The sequence below is a fragment of the Rhinatrema bivittatum genome, chromosome 15 (genome assembly GCF_901001135.1).
Source record: "Rhinatrema bivittatum chromosome 15, aRhiBiv1.1, whole genome shotgun sequence".
NCBI lineage: Eukaryota > Metazoa > Chordata > Amphibia > Gymnophiona > Rhinatrematidae > Rhinatrema > Rhinatrema bivittatum.
The window spans coordinates 38,888,440-38,913,490 of NC_042629.1; the positions used below are offsets into that span (position 1 = coordinate 38,888,440).

The window sequence follows — 25,051 nt, forward strand, 5'->3', positions numbered from 1 at the left end:
TCCAGCGTACTTTTGTTGGCACCTGGAGCGCCAACAAAAGTACGCCTATTCGTGGTTTTTGAAAATCTACCCCTATTGGTGCATACTCTTTGAAAAGCTATGGGGCTTTGGGACCAGAGGTAGATAGAGAGACACTCTGGGCATGAGACCAGGAGAAAGAGCAACTCCCAAAGGACACAGGCAGGAACAGCAACAGCTGGGGTACAGGACTGGAGAAAACTCCCAGACATGAATGGGTAGAAGCAAAAGGGAGTGCATGGGTCAGGCTGGGGGGAGGAGACCGCTGGGGTTGAACAGGGATTGGGGGGGGGGGGGGGAATTATCATTTCTCCACTAATGTTTTGCAGGTGCCAGCTAGTTATGTATTGTTCTTCATTACTGCATAGACATTTTTTTCTATGGTAGGTGTTGTGTATTGCACAACACCATTGCCTGAAAATTTCAGTTGCAACTGTGGTTCTGTATATGAAATTCATGCCCTTTGCAACACCCACTGATAGGACAAGTTGTAGAAAGTCTACATAAAAAGCTGTTTAACTCCAAGATGCCTAGAGTCAGATTTATTTTCTGGAGTGTCTCTAGAGGACTAAAGAAGTTAAACAAAGAAGAAGTCAAAATGAAAAATTTCCAGTTTAAAATGAAGAACTGGTGTGCACTATGTGCAAGTCTGTAAAGCTGCCCAGTAAATGGTGTGTGGCTTTCTTTTTAACGATAAAGTCATGGGGCTAATCCCTCTCCAATTACACTGAAAACGTATTCCTAAATCTATCTACAGGCACATCTACAGCACCTGTCCAGCAGTTCATCCACCCTCAGGTCTGGTTACCACAAATTCTTTACACACTGCTTGATCTACAGTAAGTGGAATTCTTTTTTGGTGGCTTATTGAAAATACATCCCTTAGCAATTGCTTTTAATTTTAAACCAGAGGGACCTTTCAGATTGTAAATTTGGCTTGTATCCCATGAAACAAGCTATTTACTTTTAAAATGTAAAGGTCCCCTCAGGTTCACTCTATTGAAAAAGCCAAAGATGAGGGCGAGCAGGAAATCGTTCATTCTGGAGCAGGACAATTATATTCCAGCACTCCCAAATAGGGATGTGAATCGGATCCGATATCGGATCCGATTCTGGTTCCGATTCACATCTCTATAGATGTGAATCGGATCCGATATCGGATGTGAATCGGATCCGATATCGGATCCGATTCACATCCCTACTCCCAAATCCTCTGAAAATGCGGTAAAAAAAAATTAAATTCCATTAACAGGATTGCAACCAGACTAGATACGTGTTTGCGATTTATTACAAGACTTTGAATATCTGATGCACAAAAAAATCCCCCTTAAAAGATTTCATTCAATAAAAAGCAAAATAAATCAGCCTAAACCTTGTGATGTGGCTCAAAGTGAAAAAAACTTTAGAGCAAATTCAACTAGATCTCCAAATTACCATGACATGAAAATGTCAGATACTGGGTTTAGGGCATTTTCTAGACAGGGCTTAGAACTCCTGGAAACATCTCATTTATTAATGTAGGGGACTCAATTCACCCCCTCTCCTCCCATGTTTTTTGTCTCCAAAGGGTGAATATTTGGAGATATTAGGGATTTGCCCAAGAGCACCTATTGTAAATGAAATATTTAGGATGTCTAAAAATATGTCACAGCTCTAAAAAAAGATATTTCGGGTATGCAGGAGGCAGAGCCACCACAGATACTCCAACAACACATTTCTGGTCAGTATCTTGCTGCAACCACATAGCTCCTATTCTAGAAGCAATCGAGTCACTTATTTTATTTTCCTTTTAGGGCCAACTCAGCAAATGTAGAGTCAAAAAGGCACGACTACTTTCATCTATCATATGCTATGAAGGGGAAGTTTAAAAAAAAACAAAAAACTTTTGTCTATAGATCAGGGACTGACCTGACCTTTCTCGTGAAAAAAGTCATTCCCAAGGAAATGGTATCATTCTCTCCATAGCAGATCATATCCCTTGTGTTTTAAAAATGCTTTACCAGACCCTACAGCTTACCTTCCTAGTCCTAAACTCCCACTTACCTCAGCTGATACTCCCTTTTTGCCTTCCCACATCTTCATATTATAAATATGTAGTATGCTTAAAGTATATTTTAAAAGCCCAGTGAGCACATAAATTAGGGGATGTGCGCACAAGTCAGATTTATGCATGCCAAAGAAATTTTAAAACCACGCAGATGCACATGTATCTCCCACTGCAAGCACATCTCACTTGATTTAAAAAAGGAACATGTGAGCAGGCGTGTAGCCAAGACGTAAACAAATACTTTTGCGCCCTTGTGTGCACCCAAGTCCACTGTCATGTAAGTTTACTTCTGTTAGGGAGGAGGTATAAATTAAAAAAAAAAAATTAAAACCAGCCATTTCTACCAATTTAAAGGGTCTGGGGTATCTGTGGAGAGTGCAGGATATCAAACCAGGGTGATTTGGAAGACCCAGCCATTAACTAAATGAACTGGTGACTGAACTGGTGAAACTGGCAATGGTGTGGACGTGCACCAGTTATAAAAAACCCGACTTATGGTTTACAATCTGAAAGGTCCCGCTGGTTTAAAATGTATTATGTCGAGAGTAGAATCAGAATTTGCGAGCCTAGGCGCACGCCCATTTAAGGCCAGGCAATTTTATAATATGCGTGGAAGCTATAAAATGGCTACGTATCTGGGCACACGCAGATGCACACACCCCAAAGTGCGCCCAGATGCCGGTTTGAAAGTTACCTTTGTATTGAGCATGTGCATACTCTTACACTCATACCTATCAACTATACCTAAAACAAATGATATCACACAGACTATTCAAACAAACACGTTACTGAAAATAATCACTTAACAAAAAATTATGGTTTAACTTTCTTTTGCTCCGTCTGGGAATGTAGATTTTAGGTGTAAGTTACCACATCCATCTCTCTTGGGGGGAAGGGAAAGCCTACAACTGGTAAAAAGCCATCTCTATCTCTGGCTGGCCCTCCTTTTGGAGGACCAGTATAGGTCGTGGTAAAGCTAGAAGGGAAAAGCAGATTACAATGCAAAACAGTATACTGAAAATGGAAAGCTATACTTTAAGTAGTAAAGCCTCATATCCAAAAGAGCAATCAATGCTACTCTAGATTATAGCCTGCAGTGTATGCATACTGCAATGGTATCAAAACTGGACTGGAGGGGTCAGGATGTTTGAAGAAGGCGCTTTATAACCTGCCTTTGCAGAACAAAAATCACTACAGAAAAAGGGGCGGGGGGAAATAAAGTATTGAAGACAGAGCTGGAAACACTTACAAACATGAGCTTGCAGGGAACAGAAAAACAACAAACAGGGACAGGTTGTATCAATATGCTACTCACTTTTCATATATGAAAATGTATCTTTTCTTTGCCTGCCCTAGTGGACTGTACCTCAGAATTACAACCAGAACAGAACGCAAAAAACAAAGGCAAGGCCTGATTTTAAAAAGCACCAGCCACACACGGACAGACACTGCCTGTGAAACTACACTTTTAGTCACACAAGCCACTATGGAAGATAAAATACACAAAGGAACATATAAATAAGGTGGGTGAAAATTACCTACCACAGCTCACAGAGACCCTCTTCCAATCACTGGGGCACCCCTAGGCCCACAAACGCCTCCTCCTGGTATCCAGAATGGAGGACGCCCCACTCCTACTACAAAGATGTTTGAATCCAATGCCCAGTCAGACAAAGACAAAAGGATTAGAAGAAATATATTTTAGTTGTCGGGCTATTTCCCTGTTGTTGCTTACTCTTACCTTCCCATCATACACTGGACACAATAGTACATGAACATCCAAACTTTTGGAAACTATTTTTTTTTTAGCAAGATTTTCCTCTTACCAGAGGGGGCCAAAGGATGACCTTCCTTTATAATTTTTTTTAGAGTCTCGATATATATCTGAAAAGACAAACTGAAAGAAGACTGGCCTAAGTGGGATGGAGAAGGGTAGCGGTGGCACCAACTTCTCCACCCGTCAGGCAACGAACAGCAACAGGTGACCTAGATTCTGATGTTATGATAGGTGTGGCAAAAATGGAACCCTCATATGGCCCATATGAAGTTGCATTTCCCAATATTCTGGATTTTTCAAATCTACTACCTTCTGTGTAACACCAACCAAGTCATGTAAATTGTGTGTGTGTAGCTCTCTTTACAACAGTTTATCTTGATCAACTGGATTAGACTAAATAAAATGGGGTGAATTTTCAAAGGGTTACATGCGTCAAATTAGCATATACGCGTGTAAGTAGCCTGTATTCGCATACATTCTATTTTATAAACATATGTGCGTATTACAGCTTTCGTGTGTACAACTACACGTGTAAAGAAAAGGGGTGGTCTAAGGATGTTCCAATGCGGATATAAAAGGTAAGTGTGTAAGTTGCTATTTTATAAGATAGTTACGTAGGTAGATGCAGTAACTTATTCATGCAATTCTACACCTGCTAATTATCTCTCGCAATTGATATCAGACTCATCTATTGTCAAGTATTGGATGGGTGGGAGGTCTGGCTGATCTGGCAGGAGTTCAGGCTGAATAACTAGGAGGGTCTTGATGAACTGGAGAAGGACTGGGTAAACTATTTTGAGCAATCAGAAAACTGGTGTTTGCAATTACATGCACATTTTAAAATATACCAATTTGCGCATGTAAATCAAGTTTTAAGCAAGAAATTTTTTTCACACAAAATATATGCATTTATGTTTTTAAAATAGGAAAAATGCACACATTCAATGTATTGAAACACACAGCATTGTAGGTATTCGCACACACAAGTGCATTATAATTGGGCATAACTGAGGTGTGCAGGTTGTAAAATACTGTTAGTAGTTCTCTGTTCGGCCATGTACGTGCATGTGGAGTTTGAAAGTTATCATCATTTTCTGTACCCACAATTGCATATTATTTATACAGCAGTCAAAGTCTGCTATAACTAATCCTCTTTATAAAGAACTATGTGTCTTTGTGGCATTGGGGAAGTCAGCCAGTACTGCAAGAACAGAGCACAGCTGCCAGCATCGCATATAGCTCAGACTTAATCAAATAAGACTATGGCAGGGAAATGCAAGCTGAAGTGGGCAGAAGAGGTTGAAGGAAGGAAGAAACAGGCTGCTGGGCAATGAGGGTAAGAAAGAAGTGACAGGCTGCAGAAGAGAGAAAAACAAGATGGAAGGAAGGAAGAAAGCAGGCTGGGCTGGGAGGGAAGAAAGAAGGGAAAGAAGCTGGAACTGTGGAGGGAAGAAAGGCTGAGATGATGATGGATGGGGAAAAACTGCTAAAAAACCAGATGGGACTGTGAGGAGAAAGTGAAAGTGAAAGAGAAAGAAAAAAAAGGACCAACTAGAGAAAGGTATAGAATCCGGTGAGTTTAGTAACAGGGACAGCTACATGGAGAAGGAGCAAAGAAAACCAAAGGAAAAATGACATGAAAGAAAGGCAGAAAAATTAAAAAAAATATTTTGAGAAAGGAAGAGGGATGAAGAGAGAAAGGAAAAACCAAGTGAAAAAATGGACAAGCACAGGCTAATCTATATAAATAAAAATGTTAAATAGTTTGTACCAAGTCGCTAATCTCAGCAACCACTTAACCGATTGCGTTCAAATTTGGACACAAGTTTCACCTCACATACGGCAAGGATCTTCTACACTTACATTACATATATGTCACACCGGGGCTGGTAAAAAAGTTTTAAAATTTGGTTCCACAAAACAGCAACATCTGGTGGACGTAAGCGGAAGCTCTTACACCTTGCACAAACGCTCACACCCCACACACACGTGACCAATGTTTGCGATTCATACGCCCTCCGAGCAGACACAAATCCACCCTCCTCACACCCCCCCCCCCCGCACACTTGCCAATTGTACTTATTTCACACACCCTCAAAAAACACACAAAAACCCACTAAATAACAGCATGCTACACCGGGAGGCCACTCACATGCCACATGTTTGCAATTCCCACGCCCTACGAACTCACACACAAACACCATCCTTACACCCCTCACGCACATGACTTTTCTACTTACTGCCCTCAACCTCTGAACGCACAGAAAACTGCAGAATAGTTCAGGCTGCTCCAGCGGAGTGGGGGGGGGGGGGGGGGGCAACACCGCTCCGGGACACATTGCATACACTACGGCTGTCGGCTGCCAGCAATCAAAATGGCGCCGACGGCTCTTTCCCTTACTAGGACACTCGGGAACGCCAATAGCGGCAGTAGCCCATGTGACATAGTAAGGGCGAGGGCCCGTCGACGCCATTTTCTGAACTGGCAACCGGCGCACCTTCGTCCTTACTATCTCAGCGAAACGACCACTCCCATTGCTCTACCTCGAGGGCCCGGCGCCAAAACTTCCATGCCGGAACAAACGCCCGCTCCACCGACTACCATTTTTGAAAGGTATCGTCGGGCCTACAGGGGGGGGGGGCATGGGGATGTTCTTGCGTCCATGTTCGGGGGGGGGGGGGGGCGCCAGGGGACAGTTCCGAGATTCTGCAACTCTTTGGGTTAGTCTATTTCGCCGGCCTGGGGGGGGAGGAAGGGAAGGGGGGGGAGGCTTATATAAACACAACGTTTCTGTGGGGATTACTTTGGGGTGCAAAGGCGGAGGGCACACACAGACACATACACAAAATGTGCACCATCTCCGAAAGGTTACAAAACAGCCCTCACCAGGTGGGGAGTCACTGAGGTGACAGTGAGGGGAGGGAGAATGAGGAGGGAGGTAACTGTCAGGGGAGGAAGAATGAGGGGAGAGGTGAGTGTGAGGGGACAGAGTTGGAGTGGGGACAGGGGAGGGAAGGGGGGGGAGTGACCAAGGGGGAAGAAGATGAGTGACTCAGCTAAATGAGCAAGGGGAAGGGGCAGGGAGGGCAAAGAAACTGACTCAGCCACTGCAACGCATGGCAGGGGTCCGCTAGTAAAAAAAAAAAAAGAAAAGAAAGAAGTGGGAAAATTATGTTAAATCTGCTCAGAATTGATTGCAGTTTCTTTGTATCTGTGCTAATTAATTTGGCTTAGCCTAAGATGGACTCTTAAGGCCTTATTCAATAAATATTTTTTCTGCCACCACAAAATGGAAAAAAGTCATTTTTTAATAAGGCCCTTAGAACCAAGCAAGAATTTCTTGGCTCAGCTCACCTGCTAAAATTTTCTGGGCTTGTCCACCACTACCTGGAAAGTTTATTAAAATGTACAGAAAGCCCATCTGTTTCATATGTCATCTGTAAAACTAATCATTCACAATATGAATCTGCTCCCTGATATTTGGTTCCTGCATCCAGGACAGGCTGTGTTAACACAAAAGAATATAACTTGTCAAGTGATGTAAACACTGCAGGAATTAAGGTCATAAGAGTGAAACAGCAGAGGAAATAGGGTGGATCCAATATGAATGTTAATTTGTTAGATAAACATTATGCAAGCAATTTTAAAATGGCCCACATTGTTGCAAAGCTGCTGGATACTTTCTACCTCCAGACTGCACTAATTTCCAAAGGAAAAGTATGCATTTGCTTTCACTTTGACAAATGTTAAGGTGAAATGTACCTGCAGAAATCTGTGCCTACTTTGTGTAAAGGATGACTTTTCCAAACCAAAATTGCATATGTGGTTTTGAAAATCCAAACTGTACACGTCATTTTCCCTCTTTGTCCTAACTCTGCCACAGGAATATCCCCGACTTCCATAAGACGCATGCTTTTACCTGCATATAGGGTGGACAGGTTTCTAATCTAGGAGGATAAAAGGCTTTTAACCAGTGGAAATTCCTTTGAAAATTGCCCTGTCAGGGAGGTCAATATTTACAAATTTATGCGCAGGTAAAAAGTCAGCAGACTTAGGGGAGAGGAAGGAAAGCACACTGTGAATTCACTTTAATATCTTTGTATGTATCTTGTATGTATCTATGTATCTTGTATGTATCTGACTAGCCTAGTATTTAACATCCAGGCGCGACCCGAGGTGTCCTCTTCGCCGGCAGACATCAGGACCGAAGGAGGCAACCCAGAACAACTGTAGGAGCTGGGAGAGGAGCCGCGCGATCGGCACACGAGCCCATTGGGGTAAGGCCTTCCTCTCGCCCTACCACCGCCGTACTGAGCTTCAAACCTTCACGCTTCCTCGATAGATATAAAGCCAATTGGACTCCCACTTCTCCAGCATCCAAATCTCAGTTCCTCAAGCCCAACCCCGCCAACGGAGCTTCCAGAAAAAATGCTAACCCACCAAATCCCTATCAGATACCAACGCTACCACTCTGGCATTCTCCCTGCTCAAGAAACACCATCTAGAGTTTCCAGATCACTCATCCCAATCATGATCTCCCCTCTGACCCAGTTCCTTGGGCTCGCTCTTCTCTCAGTAACCCTAGTCAATGCACAATCCCTGACGAAAAAGACACACATCTTCAATGACTATCTCCTGGACTCTAACCCAGACATCTGTGCCATCACAGAAACCTGGCTAAAAAATTCAGACATTGCTCTAATCAACCAATTACCCACACACATATACGATATTTTTGCATTCCACAGACACAGAAAACGAGGGGGCGGTCTCCTACTAGCTACCAAGAAAGATCTCAGACTTACTTCGCACACTATCAAAGTCTGAGTCCAAACTGGAACTGGGTTTAGTCACATCAAAACATCTACAATTACTGCTAGTCTATGCACCACCAGGAGTTCTAGAATCTGATCCCTCACCCCTTATTGAATCCATAGTGAAGCACATCAACACAGACCTTCCAACCATGATCATGGGAGATTTCAACCTCCATATCGATGCCTCACCCCGCTCCGCCAATTGCGAAGCCCTCCTCACCTCCCTCAGCGCAATGGGATTCAAACAGATCATCAACAACCCGACACACAAAGCCAGACACACTCTGGATCTTATCTTCATCAACTCAAATTTCTCCTGCACAATGGAACCCTCGTGTACCCCAATCCCCTGGTCTGACCACTTCCTGATAAACTCCTCCTTCTCCACAAATAAACAGACATACACACCTCATTACCTCTCCACCATTCACTACAGGAAACCATGCGCATCCGATATACTTAGTGATCAGCTTTCGATGGAATTCACAAACTTAGATCTTTCCAAACCAGACTCTGCAGTACTCTCCTGGCATAACATCACGGAAGCAATAGCAAACAAACTATGCCCCACAGTCTCCAAAACTATTAACCCAGCAAAAAAAGGAAATCAACCTTGGTTCACTTCTGAACTGAAACGGATGAAACAAGACCTACGACACAAAGAAAACAGATGGCGTAAAACCCCCAACTCATCTACACTTTCAGCATACAAAGGAACCTTACATCATTACAGGACCTCTATTTTAAAGACAAAAAGAGAATATTATGCCAATAAAATCCACAATCTCCAATTTGATGCCAAAGCTCTTTTCTCTTATGTATCACAAATCACTAAGCCAACCCCTCCGACAATACCAGACGAACAGGCACTATCCAAGGCTAACGAGCTCGCATCTTTCTTCCAACAGAAGATTTCGAATACTCTTGCACTACTCACCACCCCGCTTGCTGCATATGACAATGTCCACACCCCCGTGGGAGCCAAACTCGACAACTTCAATCTAACCTCCCCCAGGGAAATCGAATCCCTCCTTAAAAAACAGAAACCATCCAGCCACCCTTCAGACAATATCCCTTCCAAACTCCTACTTCTTATACCAAATACGATCTCTGGACCACTGACCAACATTATAAACTGCCTGCTAACTCAAGGGATCTATCCAGACAAACTTAAAACGACTTCCCTTAAACCCCTCCTTAAGAAACACAACTTAGACCCGAGAGAATTAGCCAATTTCCGCCCCATCTCTAATCTCCCATTCTTAGCTAAACTAACGGAGAAAGTGGTAAACACCAAGCTCTCAGATTATCTAGAAGATCACAACATCCTATATCCATCGCAATATGGCTTTCGCAAATCACGCAGCACGGAATCCCTCCTCATCTCTCTAACAGACCACATTATTATGGGATTAGACAAAGGCCACTCCTTTCTACTAGTCCTGCTAGACATCTCGGCGGCATTCGACACCGTCAACCACTCCATCCTCCTGAATCGCCTATCAGACATTGGTATATCCGGATCAGTCCTCAGCTGGTTCAAGTCTTTCCTCAGCAACAGAAGCTTTAAAGTAAAAATTAATAATAAAGAATCACCCTCTACAAATTCCTCACTGGGCGTACCGCAAGGATCCTCCTTATCCCCCACCCTCTTCAACATCTACCTCCTCCCCCTCTGCCAACTGCTAACAGATCTTAAACTAATACACTACCTCTACGCAGACGATGTGCAGATTCTGATTCCTATAACAGAATCCATCTCAAAAGCTCTCACTCACTGTAATAACTGCCTACAATCCATCACTAGCCTACTCAACAGTCTAAACCTGGTCCTTAATACTACGAAGACCGAACTCCTCCTCATCTCCTCCAACCAGGATAACTCCCTCCCACAGTCCCTCCACAACTCGCATCTCACCCATACGCATGTAAGAGATCTGGGGGTAATTCTCGACAATCGCCTAAACCTTAAGAAAATGATCAACATCACAACGAAAGATTGCTTCTACAGACTCCAGGTTCTAAAAAGACTCAAACCCCTCCTATTCTTCCACAACTTCAGGACAGTTCTCAAATCCTTGATATTTGCCAAAATAGACTACTGCAGTGCTCTCCTCCTAGGTCTACCCATCTCTACCACCAAGCCCCTGCAGATGATTCAGAATGCCGCAGCCAGAATTTTGACCAACACCAACCGTGGAGAACACATTTCACCTATCCTCAGAAACCTACACTGGTTACCAGTTAACTTCAGAATCCTACACAAATCACTTACCTTAATCCACAAATCCATCCACAATCAACTTCAACTCGACCTCGAAATTCCCCTCAAACTCCATACCTCCAACAGACCGATTAGAGAAATCCACAAAGGAACTCTACAAGCTCCTCCAACTAAAGTCACGCGCCTCACCTCGACCAAAGACCGAGCGTTTTCTACAGCAGGACCAACTATTTGGAATAAAATCCCTTCAGACCTCAGGCTGGAACCCTGCCTCCTAACTTTTAGGAAAAAACTTAAGACATGGCTTTTCCGCCAAGCCTTCTCAGATCCCCCGGATTCACACTAGATGAACTAATTCCCTTCATGAACGAGGAAACCTGTACCACAAAGTTCATTATGCGCTAGCTCGTTCACCTTATTGTATTATATTACTAGTTTTCTGCCATCCTAGGCCTCTCTTTCTAGCTGATTAGCCTCCAAGTTCACCCTCCTTGTTGAATGTAACTTTGCCGCTTCCGTTCATTTGTCTATTTCTGTTTCAGTTTTTTACCCTGTTCGATGTAAACCGATCTGATATGGTCATTAGCATGAAGGTCAGTATAGAAAAGTGTTAAATAAATAAATAAATAAATACATCTTCTGGCACATGCTGTGCACCTCCTCCCATGCATTTGCAAAATGTGCCAATGTGAGTGCCACCTGCATGTCCAAGGGAAACCCAACGGGGAGTTTTCCAGTGGATAAAAAGCACCCACAGGCCTGCAAGCTTCCTATCTATGGATAGGGATCCATTACCTGCTATTAATTAAGTTGACTTAGAAAATAGCCACTGCTATTACTAGCAACAGTAACATGGAATAGACAGTTTTTGGGTACTTGCCAGGTTCTTATGGCCTGGATTGGCCACTGTTGGAAACAGGATGTTGGGCTTGATGGACCTTGGTCTGACCCACTATGGCATGTTCTTATTAGTAATTTAAATTTGACAGCACCAGTATTTAGATTAGGCATAATATGGCATTTTTGTGCTTAATTTGTTTTCACCACCTTCTTCTATACCAGATCAAATGCTCGAGTTATGTCTTTCTTTCCTTGTGAATGAACAGAAACATAACCAGACATCTGGACTGGTATAAGACACAGGAGAAAAACTTAGTAGCTGAAGCAATGTAACACAATGTAATGCATTTTTAAAAAGGACACCATTTCATAGGACTGCTAAGGACTTTGTCATCAAGTTCTACATTTTAATTTTAAGAAACTCCCCCTCTCTTATCCCCCACCCCCCTACACACACACTATGGCATTTCACCAGCTTTTTAGTCATAACACACATCCTTTGTTTTTCTATCATTTCCCATCACGTATCAGTTCCTGTTTGTTTACCCACGGTATCTGAATCTGCCATACACAGAGCCTTTATTCTCTGCAAGACATGAGATTCAGTCAGTATTATGCATACAGCGCTACAAACATAAAGCATGAGCTATACAAATCATGATGATAATTTTTCTAAATATATCAACTAAGCAACATTGACATGCAGTTACAGAATTATGAGATTATGAGACATGGCCTCATTTCTTGCTGGATAATCTTATACAATTTTGATTCTGAAAGTTTTTTTTTGTTTTGTTTTTAACAGAAAAGGGAAGCCTGTGAAATTTCATATTGGCATGGCGGGATAATTGGTCACCATGTGCAGAGATTTACTCCTGTGACAATTTCACAGAAAAGGTACAATACGATAACTGAAGCAAAGTCGTACATAAACCTTGAACGTTTCCAAAGAAAAACAGGGGCAAAACCACCTTTTTTTTTTTGTTTGATGTGATATGTGGCAGTTTCGGTATAGCGCACAATATACCCATTCAAACACAAGTTAGCTTGTGAAATTAGACCATGATTATCCCAGCTTTCCCCTTGTCCAGTTTCTAATCACTTTATTTAAAAAATACCAAAAATAGAAAAGTACTAGAACCGTTACTTACAGAAATACTTTTTTTTGTTTTTGGTAAGGAGCACCGATTTCAGCATCTAAATGTAACTCCAGGCAGTCTGAAAAGAAATAGGTTAAAATCTCTTGTCAGTTATAATTGGTATTGTTTATTTAATTAAAAATTAAACTTTCATAATGTTTTACCAACCAAAGCATTGCATTACCAGCCATGCGTGACTCTTTTGGGGGGAATTGTAAACATAAGCTTTAGCTAGAATATTTTAAAATGAAAAGGAGGTAGGATTATGAGTTATTTCAAAATGGGGGTTGGCTGTTAAGATGTTGTAATACATGTCTACACACCTATAGTATATTGTAATGAGTGTCAAGTCTGGACTCTTGTAACAGCTTATTGGGATACGTGCTGACTACCTGAAGGAGCATTTGGGCCTTTATGAACCAGGATGGAACTAGTAGTGCTCGCAGGAGGGTTTGCTGGTTGTTCCTTCTCTAAAGGAGGGTGGGTGGGTGTCCATATGAGAGAGAATTTTCAGACTCATAAGGCCCTAAATTGTGGAATGGCCTAGCTGAAAATGTGTCAGGATTATTTGAAGTTCCAAAAAGATATAAAAGCCTGTTTTTTAAAAATCTGTTTCTTGAATATGTAATTTATTTTTTTTTTTTTTTACAATTTCTAATGTTTTACCATGCACAGGAATGTGTAGCACTAAGCATGTAATAAATGTAAATAAATATGTACATGTTATTTGAGATCTTCAATGTAATTTTCTCTTTGCATTGAATTAATTAAAATATTTAAATTCTTCTGTATTGTGGCAAATCAAATGGGTCAAACCTATAAACCACCGGATTGCTTCAGTAGTATCATGAGCTACAGAGGTTTGGTCCACCTGTGGGTGGTCGCAGACTACTACTACTACTTGCAATGTGATCTATTGCATGATTTGGGTGACCACAATCACACTTTGGATTGTTTTCGAACTTGCGGAGAAGAGGAGTACAATGTTCACCCGAGGTTCTAAAGCAATTTATGTGTCCAAGCCAGCGCATATCTAATAGTACTTATCACCCCCCCCCGATGCAAAAAAATCCCTGTGCACCAGATGCACACGCTTTAACACAGAAAATTTAACACCAGCCCCAGTGCTGGCGTTAAGTCTTTACATGCTCAGAGCCATCTTAAAAAAAACCCAACAAAACCACAAATGTGCTCAAAATACTGCTTTTCTGTGGTTCCTCCTACTTATTATCATCCCAGTACTAAGTAGGAGGAAGCACAGGAAGCAGAATGAAAAAATCTTTTTGCCAGCAGTCAGGTTAGGGAAATGGACGCCCATTAATTGAGCGTCCATTTTCTTAACCCACACACAGCCACTTCCTCCTGGGCACCTGATGCTATGGACGCGCTAGGGATGCACAATTTATCCCTAGCTCGTCCTTTTCAGTACAACCCCTCATTTAAATAATGCATTGCGCACCCAGGAGAGGTGGCTGGGCGCACATTAGGAGAGCAGGCGCTGAATCATGAGCGCCTGTTTTACGTAAGCCGATATTGCATTGGCATGTGGGTGTCCACAGATTAGCAGGCATGTCAGCCAGGACAGATAATCACTCTGTTGGTTTGCATTACAATGTGTTCATCATCCAAAAAACAAAATTAATCTGGATATCTAATTTCTTTACATGGTTTGCTTAATGCACAATACTCAATGCTAGAATACACTAGAGCAAGAGTAACATTTCAAAGCATCTCAGTATCAGCTCACGTTGTACCAGGCAGCTTTGAAGGCCTTTTTTTCTTCTTTTAATTACAACTTCTTTAAAAATATTTTTATATAAAAAAAATGAAATAAAAAGTTGTACAATCATATCTAAGGAACAAATGCATCCTTACATTTAGAATTCAGTTAAAAAAAAAAGAGGCCCTATACAGCCATAACAAGCATTGCTAGGAGCACTATGTGTACCAGTCAACAAAATATTCTTTCAATTCATGTTTTATTGCTTCTACACAATGGTAAATAGCCTGCCATGACAAGCTGGTGAATGTTGCCACTGTACTTGCACTTATTTTCAATACATTTACAGAGGGTGAGAAAGGAAGAAGTTAAATAGTTTACATTTTCCCAGTAAAACAGACCTGTACTTGAAAGGTTGCTGTACAGAGAGGGATCCAGAAACAAGGTGTTAGATCTGCACACACACACAGTATTATGCAAGGTGTTCAAAGTACAGGATGCATTAATGAATGTCAATTAGTTGTTTGGATGTAAAATTCATGTGGAAAATTACTCAATACTAGATATAAATGTGAAAGCCCTTGATCTGGAGGCAGCTTTAGAATAACTGGATCACGTCGAGAAATCTCGACTACTTGGATATGGATATATTTTCTACTGGTACAAACATTTTTTTCTATTTATATAAGGCAAAAAAGTGACACCATCTCTGCTCAGAATATTTTATTCAAGAGGAACATGTCACATTTTCTACTTCCTACCTATCCAGATCAAGAATCCAAATGACAAAGCAAGAGGGTAGAAGGAATGTTTGAGCTTTTCTGTTCTGTGCTCAGAACAATGATTCTCCTTCCCTGCCTTTCCCTGTGATCTAGGTATATCACCTTAGCAACATTCCCACATTCTGCTGGTCCAAAATGGACAACAGATCTAAACAAACATCTCCAGCATCCTAGTATACTGCACTGCAGTCAAGTATAGGGATAGCCTCTCACAGAGATCCTAGGGGAACAAAAGTTAAGTATGAAGATAATCTACCATATAGTGAAAAATGCACAAGCAGTGACAGAAATTCAATGCCAGACTGAAACAGCAACCATAAAAAACATGATTTGGCTATTAGTTGTTAACAATAAGTGGGTCACATGACCACAAGCTTTAATGGTCAATTGTGGTTAAACATGATTAGACTACCAATTTTTTTTAACCAAGTATCATCCACAGAATTACAAAGATCTCACTAATGACCTGCACAAAAGCATCATCACCAAAAATTGTTACCAAATTTCAGAGATTTCTGCCACTCAGTCTTCGCCACAAACACCATTTTAATGTCCCAGGCCAGAAATGCTCTTATGTTTTCTATTTTTTGGTTTGCACAAAGAACATCTAATACAAGGACTTTGGTCAGATGACATTTTGAAAGTACATGGAATGGAGAAATCTACAGCTGGTCTTTTTAACAATTTAGAGAAACATTATCAGAGTGAGGCATACCTCAAGAACTGACATGCAATATAAATGTAAAAGTTGATAGGGAATCATTTTCATATATTTGCTATTTAAGGCGAAATCAAGAAATGGGACAACTAAAGGTAACTTAGGTAGCTTCAGAAGTTATGTTGAAAAATACATGCGCATACATTTCTGACAATTAAGTTCATAAACTTATCCTAGAAAAAGTGCTACCTACCACATTGCTGAATATCACTAGGTCACCTTCAAAGTACTCCCCTTGGGAAGCTATGCACTGATGCAAACGTCTAGTCCACCCTTTAAAGCAATTTTGGAACTCTTTTTCTGGAATCACCATCAGAGCTGTCGTCTTATTACCCTTGATGTCTTGAATGTCATCAAAATGTCTTCCTTTCAATATTTCCTTTATCTTCGGATAAAGAAAAAAGTCATTGGGGGCCAGATCAGGTGAGTAGGGAGGGTGTTCCAATACAGTTATTTGTTTACTAGCTAAAATCTCCCTCACAGACACTGCCGTGTGAGCTGATGCCTTGTCGTGATGCAAGAGCCATGAGTTGTTGGTGAAAGGTTCAGGTCTTTTTTGTCTTTTTCACACACCCTTTTCAACACTTCCAAATAATAAACTTGGTTAACTGTTTGTCCAGTTGGTACAAATTCATAATTAATAATCCCTCTGATATCAAAAAAGGTTAGCAACATCGCTTTGACTCTTGATTTGGACTAATGAAGCTTTTTTGGTTGTGGAGAATTGCCTGACTTCCATTGTGCACTTTGACGCTTTGTTTCAGGGTCATATTGGTATACCCATGTTTCATCACCAGTGATAACATTGCCCAAAACATCGTCTTGCCTCTCCAAAAGGTCTTGGCAAACTTCGACTCTCCTTTGCTTTTGTTCATCGGTGAGCTCCTTTGGAATCATTTTTGCACACATCTTTCTCATGCCTAGATTTTTGGTTAAGATTTTCCTGTTTCTCTATCGATGTTTACTTGGTCTGCTATGTTTCTCACAGTCAGCCGATGATTTTGACAAATTCGACAAATTTCTGCAATGTTTTCGACAGTTCTGCTCGTTATTGGCCACTCTGACCTCTCTTTATCAGTGACGCATTCTCTCCCCTCAGAAAAATGTTTAATCCATTTCTACACTGACGTTTTCTTCATGGCATTATCCCCATAAACTTGGACTAACATGTCCCTGATTTCACTTCCATTCTTGCGAAGTTTAACAAGAAATTTAATGTTTGTTCATTGCTTTAATTCAAGCTCTGACATTTTCGTGACGGCACACAAAAACATGCAACAATAATGAACGCCAGTCAGCAAGACAGTGCCACATGTCGACATGAACACAGCTGTGAGACACTGATATATCAAGGTTATGAAACCTTACAGAGCTGTTTGTATAGTGCTGTCAACGTAAGCGCACAGTAGCAAGTTCACAAACTTAATTGTCAGACCTCAGGCACTGCGCACACTGCACGCATTATAACGTACGCATTTTAAAACAGTCCCGGCCATACATGTAAATCCAGTACGTGCACAAGTGCCGGGCCCTGAAAAAGGAGCAAGCCGGGGGCGAGGTCTGGGCGGGGAGAGATGGGGTGGGACAGAGGCTGGCCGGGACAGTGGTCATTAACTGCTGTCCAGGGGAAGCGTACGCCAGCAGCCAGTCGGCGCACAAAAACTACTTCTGCTCCAGAGGAGAAGTAAGTAGTGAAACAAAAAAATGTAAGTAGATAGGAAGGGGTTAGGGGTCAGGGAGGAGAGAAGAGGACTAGGGAAGTTCCCTCCCAGTCTGCTCCTTAATTGGAGCAGACTGGGAGGGAACTGGGGGAGGCCCAACTGCTTCACCGCGTGTACTAATCAAAAATTCGCCCCCAATGCGCGTGCCGCCCACACATGCATGGATTTTAAAATCTGGCATGCATGTACGTGCGGCCTTGGGATTTTATAACATGCGTGTGAATGTTATAAAATCGGCACTTCCATGTGTGTGTGCACCAGGAACCCCGTGCACATAAACGAGCATGCATTCCTTTTAAAATCGACCAATATTGTAGAGCTTATGTTGGAAATTTCTAAAAATAATAGTTGGTTCATACTGGTGAATGTCTGTATAAGAGCCATAAGGTCCATCTATTCAGCCCAATTTACATCTTGTTGCAATATGGACTGGCTTACTCTTCACTCCTTTGAAACTAAGGACATTTTGGACTTATCCCAGGCTCTCTTTAACTCTGTTATTGTTTTTCTGTCTCGATCACCTTCACTAGGAGCTTATTCCTGCATCCACCACTCTTTCTGAAAAGAAGTATTTTCTAACATTATTCCTGTCTACTCGTTATGAGCCTCATAAAATGATCTCTTGCTCTAGAGCTTCCTTTTCTACAAAGAAAAAAAAAAAAGAGATTCCTTCTTATGCATCATTTATACCTTTAAGGTACTTGAAAATATTGCCATTTCCCCTTACCCCATCTCACTCTTCTCCTCTAAGGTACACAGATTTAGATGCTTAAATCTCATTTCATAGGGCTTTTGGTGCATACTGTGAACTGTTTTTGTAGCCCTTCTCTACGCTGCCTCTAACCTGCTTATATATCCTCTTGGAGGTATGGACTTCCAAAACTGGACACAAGAGGTCTCACTTTTCTGCCTGTTGCCTTATAGCTCCTATATAATTCTATATCTTCATGCCTTGGTTTTTAATTCTATCTATAATTTACCTAGCACCTTATCCATCACCTCATGAAGTTGTTCCCAAAAGCCTTCTAATTTGGGAAGTGTTCTGAAAATATCCATGTGCTTCACTTTACACTTGGTCCAGCGTTGGTCAGAACTCGAAGCCTTCAATTTCTTTTGGGTGGCTGGAGAATACCAAATGTCTATTAATGGCTTTCTACTGGAATTCTGCAGCTTGGCAAATAGAAAGAATTGCTCACCATTTTAAAAATATTTTCCCATTGCTTATTTGTTATTTCCAAGTTTTTATCCCAGCTAGTCAGATGTTGGCTCTTAAAAAGCTAATAATATTTTATTAAAGTTTCAAGTAAAATTGATATATGTTTATTAATCTCTGCACTGTATTTTACAAATTATCCCTTATATAACATAATGATGAACCTAGAGGTATGTAACAGTCTTGTTTTCCACTTAAAATCATTGTAATTAAGTAAAGAGCTTCAAGGTCGACCACCAAATTACTCCTCCACTTCAATTTATTTCTTTCTTACCTGTCGATTTCCTCCAGCTCCTTTGGGCCTCCAAATCTGTCAGAACCAGGAATGGGAGCCAGTACAAATAAGCATTCATTTGTAACTACCCGGGGATATTTTATATCCCCTTCCAACTTACACAGTCCAGTCATTATTGCTGCAACCATCCTGAGACAAGAGTCATACACAGCATGGATCCTTCTGGAACCCTGTAAGCATGGGACCTAAACATGGCCACTAGGTATCATGATCACACAATTTCTATAGAATTCCCAGCACTGGAGGACCCTGGGAGCTGAAGACCTGTACTGGAAAATAAATCCAGGTCTCTCCGCATGGAAATACACAGCACCATCACCGAGTCACACCCAATGGAGGTTCATAACACTAGATTGGAGCCCTGGTTTCAACTAAAAGGTACATTTTTAAACCTGTGTGCGGACGTCCATGTGCGCACAATTCCTGGTGCACGTGCATGGTATAAAATCTGCTACCCGCGTGCACATGCTCCCCTGATTTTATATATGTGTGTGCGAGTGCCAACTTGCGCGCACAAGGGGGGGGGGGATTTTGCTACATGCGCAGAGCGATAGGGCCTTTTTCCCCAGTTCCCTCCCAGTCCACGTCAATAAACAAATGGCCTAGAAAGGAACTTTCTAAACCCCCTACCAACCCCAACCCCTAAACCCCCCCCCCTAACTAGCCTACATTTTTCTGTTTCCAAACGTACCCGCTCTGCTGTGCAGCAGAAGGTTGCGCGTGACCAAGTGATCCCAGTGCGCGCTTCAGCTGAGACACCGCCCCGAGTCCGCCCCTTTTTGATCAAGTCATACTTTGGCGCGCATCTCCCGGTATATGCACACATAGGCCTTTTAAAATCGGGACATAAGAGACAGGATTAAAAATGGGGGAAAGCTCTGGAGTGTAAATTGAGGCTCATGGCAGTGTAGACCCAATAGAGACCAGTTCCAGGAAGCTATCCATAAAAAAACAAGAAATCAAGTCACGGTCCCTTGGCCCTATAGGGCCAAATCTGTTTACTGTGCCATGATCCTGGTGACATAGTAAACAAATATGATCTAAGAGCCAGGACCATCGCCAGATCAACTGGCACCTAGGGTAGTCTAGGTGGTGGAGTCAGCCATGAGGGGTGAGGGGGCTTGGTCCCACTCCAATGATGTGGTCAATTGCTAGCGGCCAGTTAAAAATTAAAAACATTTCCATCACTGCTGTAGTGGCAGTGGTGACATGGATTGCTATCGGCATGCCCCTGGACAAGGTGTATCAGTGCCCCTGGCCTCTCACCCCAGGCGATCAGTTACTTTATCTGCCCATTCCATCTTGATAGGATCCTCACTGGTATGGCTTGCTGATGCATTAAGGGGGCAATAATTAGACTCTACGCAATTTTGCAAACCCTGTAGGTAATTTTAACTCACAGGGTTATCAGTATTAATGTTATTTCGAGCTTCGTCCCCAACCACTCCTCTACCTTTTTAGTCTGCAGGGAAAAAGACACATTGCTGAACATGTAGAAAAGGTTTTCAATATTGCCCGCTAAGTGTCAATACATACTTGACACGGAATCATGAAAATGTTTTGGGTTTTTTGTTTTTTTATAATTTTCTTTATTAATTTTTCAATGAAATTACAATCATAATTAAGAGATAAAAGGAAATAATGTGCATCAATAAAAAATACACATATCAATCAAATATAATAAACATACATCTGCACTTATAACCCATAATCAAGGGGGAGAAAAAGAAAGAAATAATGGGGTACATTTTAAAACATAGCGCGCGCAAACAAAATCCGGGGTTGGCGCACGCAAGGGGGTGCACATTTGTGCAACTTGCACGCGCTGAGCCCCTGCGCACGCTGCCCGTTCCCTCCGAGGCCGCTCCAATCTGGAGGGAACTTTCTTCCGCCTCCCCCCCACCTTCCCCTACCTAACCCACCCCCCCCGGCCCTATCTAAACCCCCCCCCCACCTCTGTCGTACAAGTTACGCCTGCTTGGGGCAGGCGTAACTTTGCGCGCACCGGGCTGGCTGCCGCGCCATGTTCCGGTCCGGGGGCTGCTCCGGAGGCCGCGGCCACACCCCCGGAACGCCTCCAGGCCGAAACCACACCAACGGCACTGCCCCCGGATGACGCGCCGACCGCGTCACACCCCCCAACATGCTCCCCCCCAAGAAAGCCCCAGGACTTACGCGCGTCCCGAAGCTTTGCGCTTGTCGGAAGCCTATGCAATATAGGCTCGGCACGTGCAGGGGCATTTTAAAAGGGTTACACGCGTACCTTATGTGCGTAACCCTTTTAAAATCCGGCCCACTATGTGTTAACCCTTAGTATCTTACTATAGGAAAATACATACAACACCCTATAAAAGTTTTAGGCGAGAGGAGTTAAGTATTCTTTTTCTATTAGTCGACTTTCTCTGATATTCGAGCTGGATTTTCATCCAATAAAAAGGTCTCTAGATGCAAAGGATCAGAAAATCTAAACTTCTTTCCCTGAAAATTAATACAACAAAAACATGGATATTTTAGAAAAAAAAAGAGAGGCCCCCAGTGCCACCGTCTGCTTTTTAAGGGACAAAAAAAATGTCTCCGTCGAACTTGTGTGGACCTGGAGACATCTGGAAAGATGTGGACTTTCTGTCCGCAAAATGGAGCATCTTTATTCTTTTGAAAATTTTGAAATACATTGAGGTAGATCTTAAAAACATACGCATGCACGTACTTTTGTTCGCGCCACCGGCGTGAACAAAAGTACACCGGATTTTATAAGATACGCGCGTATCTTATAAAATCCGGGGTCGGTGCGCACAAGGCTGCGCAAAATCGGCAGCCTGAGCGTGCCGAGCCGCGCAGCCTGCCTCCATTCCCTCCGCGTCACCCCACCTTCCCCTATCTACCCCACCCCCCAGCCCTACCTAAATCCCCCCTACCTTTTGTTGTGCAAGTTACGCCTGCTGGAAGCAGGCGTAACTTGCTCGCGCACCTCAGCATCCCCCGGCACAGGCCGCAGTGCCGGGGGACTCAGGACCGCCCTCCCAGCCCGCCCCCGAACCATCACCACGGCCCCGGACCCGCCCCCTGACCCCGGACACACCCCCTCCCACCCCTTTTACGAAGCCTCGGGACTTACACGCGTGCCGGTGGCCTATGCAAAATAGGAGCGCCAGCGCGCAGGGCTTTTAAAATCTAGCCCATTGTCTTTACCCTGCTCACACAAGAATGAAACAAAAAGTGTGGTTCTATTGTTAATCAAATCTATTGATTCCTCCAGAATGGTTGGAACACCTATACTGGAGGCTTCAATCATATCTTCATTTTCTTTGTCAGACTTCCTAAAAAATTTTTTGAAAATAAAATATTTTCGATATCTTAGGCAACAAATCTTCCTCATACAATAATATTTCCTTCAAACATTTCTTAAACATTTCCCAAGGTAATAATAATCACGTTATAGGAAAATTAACCACACATACATTTTTTGACTGCATCATATTTTCCAAGTTTTCAATCTCACTGTGCATAACTAAGTTATTCTTAATATGTATGCATTCCAAATTTTGAAGAGAATGTATTTTGGAAAATACAGCAATAATATCCTTCTCAACAATAAAAATCCTTTTTGTCTGACCTTCAATTAAAACTCTATTATTAACGATAGTAGACAAAGAAGTATTCATTAAAGATACATTAGCATCCAGCCTTAATATCATCCTCCAAAGGTCAACAAGAGTACTAAAACCTAATGTTGAAGTTTATCTTTAGCCATAGATATTATAACATTATCACTCACATTGATTTGACTAGATATTAAGTTCCCATCTTGAATAGAATCATTATACTTCACTGTACATATATTACCCTCGGTTACAATATTAGTTACCTCGTTTTCCCCCACTAGAGATGTAACCAGTGGTTGAGGTGGAGAGGTCTGACCCCCACCAGGACTCAGGGATGCCAATGAATTGACTCCCTGTCCTTCCTCGAAAGGCGAATCAATCACTTTAAACATGTGATTGTCCATTGGGCCCCGTGTATTTCCTGAAACCGAAGAAGATGTGATCTTTGCTTTTCTTTTCCTTCCCATTTATAGGGAAGTCCTCCGTCCTCCGTCCACCGCATTTACACCAAACACAACCAAGCAAGAGAAACTCGATGTAAATCAGCCGGTTCAGCTGTGCCGGGGTGTCAGGCTGATCTCCCTGGTCTCACGACTTCCCTCAAAAGGATCGGAAAGGCAGGAAATGCAGAGGGCCAAACTCCTCTTGCCTCCAGGTCTCCCCCATGAAAATGTTTTAAAAATGAGCCACTCATTTTGAAACAAAATAATTTGTATAGAACACTTTGTAACTTGCTCTGAGCCCAAATTTATAAACCAGGTACAGTAGGTATTTCCCTGTCCCCAGAGGACATAAAATGGAGGGGGCCAAGGTCACAAACAGTGTCAGAGCAGTAGGATTTGAATCCTGGTTTCCATGGTTCTCAGCCTACTGCTCTAACCACTAGACCAGTGTTTCCCATTCCTCTCCTGGAGGCACACACAGTCAGGTTTTTAGGATGTTCTATAATGAATATGCATGAGATAGATTTGCATACATTGGAGACTCAGGGTATGCAAATACATATTTATTATGGGTATCCTGAAAATCCGACTGTTTAGGTTCTGTCTCCAGGAGAGGACTAGGAAACACTGCAATAGACCACTATACCACTCCTTTTTCAGAATTAAAGGCCCAATATTTACAGCACCAACTCAGAATCCAGTGAACCATTTCAAAACATGGCGTACCTTTCCAGAGAAGGAAAAAAATACATTTTGTAATTAAATTTTTCCTATCAAAACTTTTTTTTTTTTTTAACAGATTTGAAGCAATTACAGAGTAAGAGGAAACCTCCATCAAAAGGTTAAATGAAGACCTGCTTGTAAAACAATGTCAACAGCATGATTTACCTTAAATGCACTTCTGTACTCACATCATGAAATCTCACAAGATAACAGGAATGAGTCATTACTGCTGCATGATATGAATTTAACTTACACAGAACTGCATGTACTTTACACACAAGCCATATATTTTAATTAAGCTCCTGTATCTATCCTATCACAATCTGGCCATTGTTCTTCAGACTAATTTTATCTGAACCATTTTATGACCTTTATCATGGTTTTGATGTTGTTACCACATTAATTTCATTTTAATTTCAAATTCTCCACTGCGTGCGTGGCTGGTTGAGGAACACCGTGATCTTTCATCTCCGAAGTCACAAATTATACTTAGGGCTGTGCTGTAAGTCACATTACCAGTCACTGAAAAATATGGAGGCTTATTCTGTTGCAATATATATATTTATGTGTGATTTGCACGCCGCCAGACATTACTTGCTGTGGGAACAGCTAGGTATTTTTGTACTGCATGTGTTGTGTGAAAACAAGCATCATTCACTTTCTGTATGCCCAACATAATAATCTGAATTTACTTGTCATAATAGGCTGCATTAAAGAGAATATATAGTTTTGGGGGGGTTTTTTTTGTTGTTGCTGTATTCTGCAGGAGGATGATAGTAAAGTAAGGTAACAACCACCCACAGTCCATATGTACTGAACTGTTTCTTAACTCTATGTGCTGCAAAAGCATCATACCATAGCAAGTATAGTTCTACCACCAAAGTATAGTAAGCTTTCTTTTCTATTATCCAAATTTTAATGAAATTTGTTCAATAATGTGTTGACGCTTAAATACTTTCTGCAGACATTTT

General features: G+C 42.0%; 1 protein-coding gene across 12 annotated transcripts in view; it reads right to left on the reverse strand.

The window, feature by feature from the left end:
* The window catches only part of ZBTB20 (zinc finger and BTB domain containing 20), a 1,517,062-nt gene that overhangs the window by 824,191 nt on the left and 667,820 nt on the right, over positions 1 to 25,051 (reverse strand). For all 12 annotated transcript variants that reach the window (XR_003852820.1, XM_029578313.1, XM_029578309.1 and 9 more), the window contains one exon: positions 12,876 to 12,942. The gene's annotated coding sequence lies outside the window, so the exon portion shown is untranslated. The remainder of the gene's footprint in view (positions 1 to 12,875; positions 12,943 to 25,051) is intronic.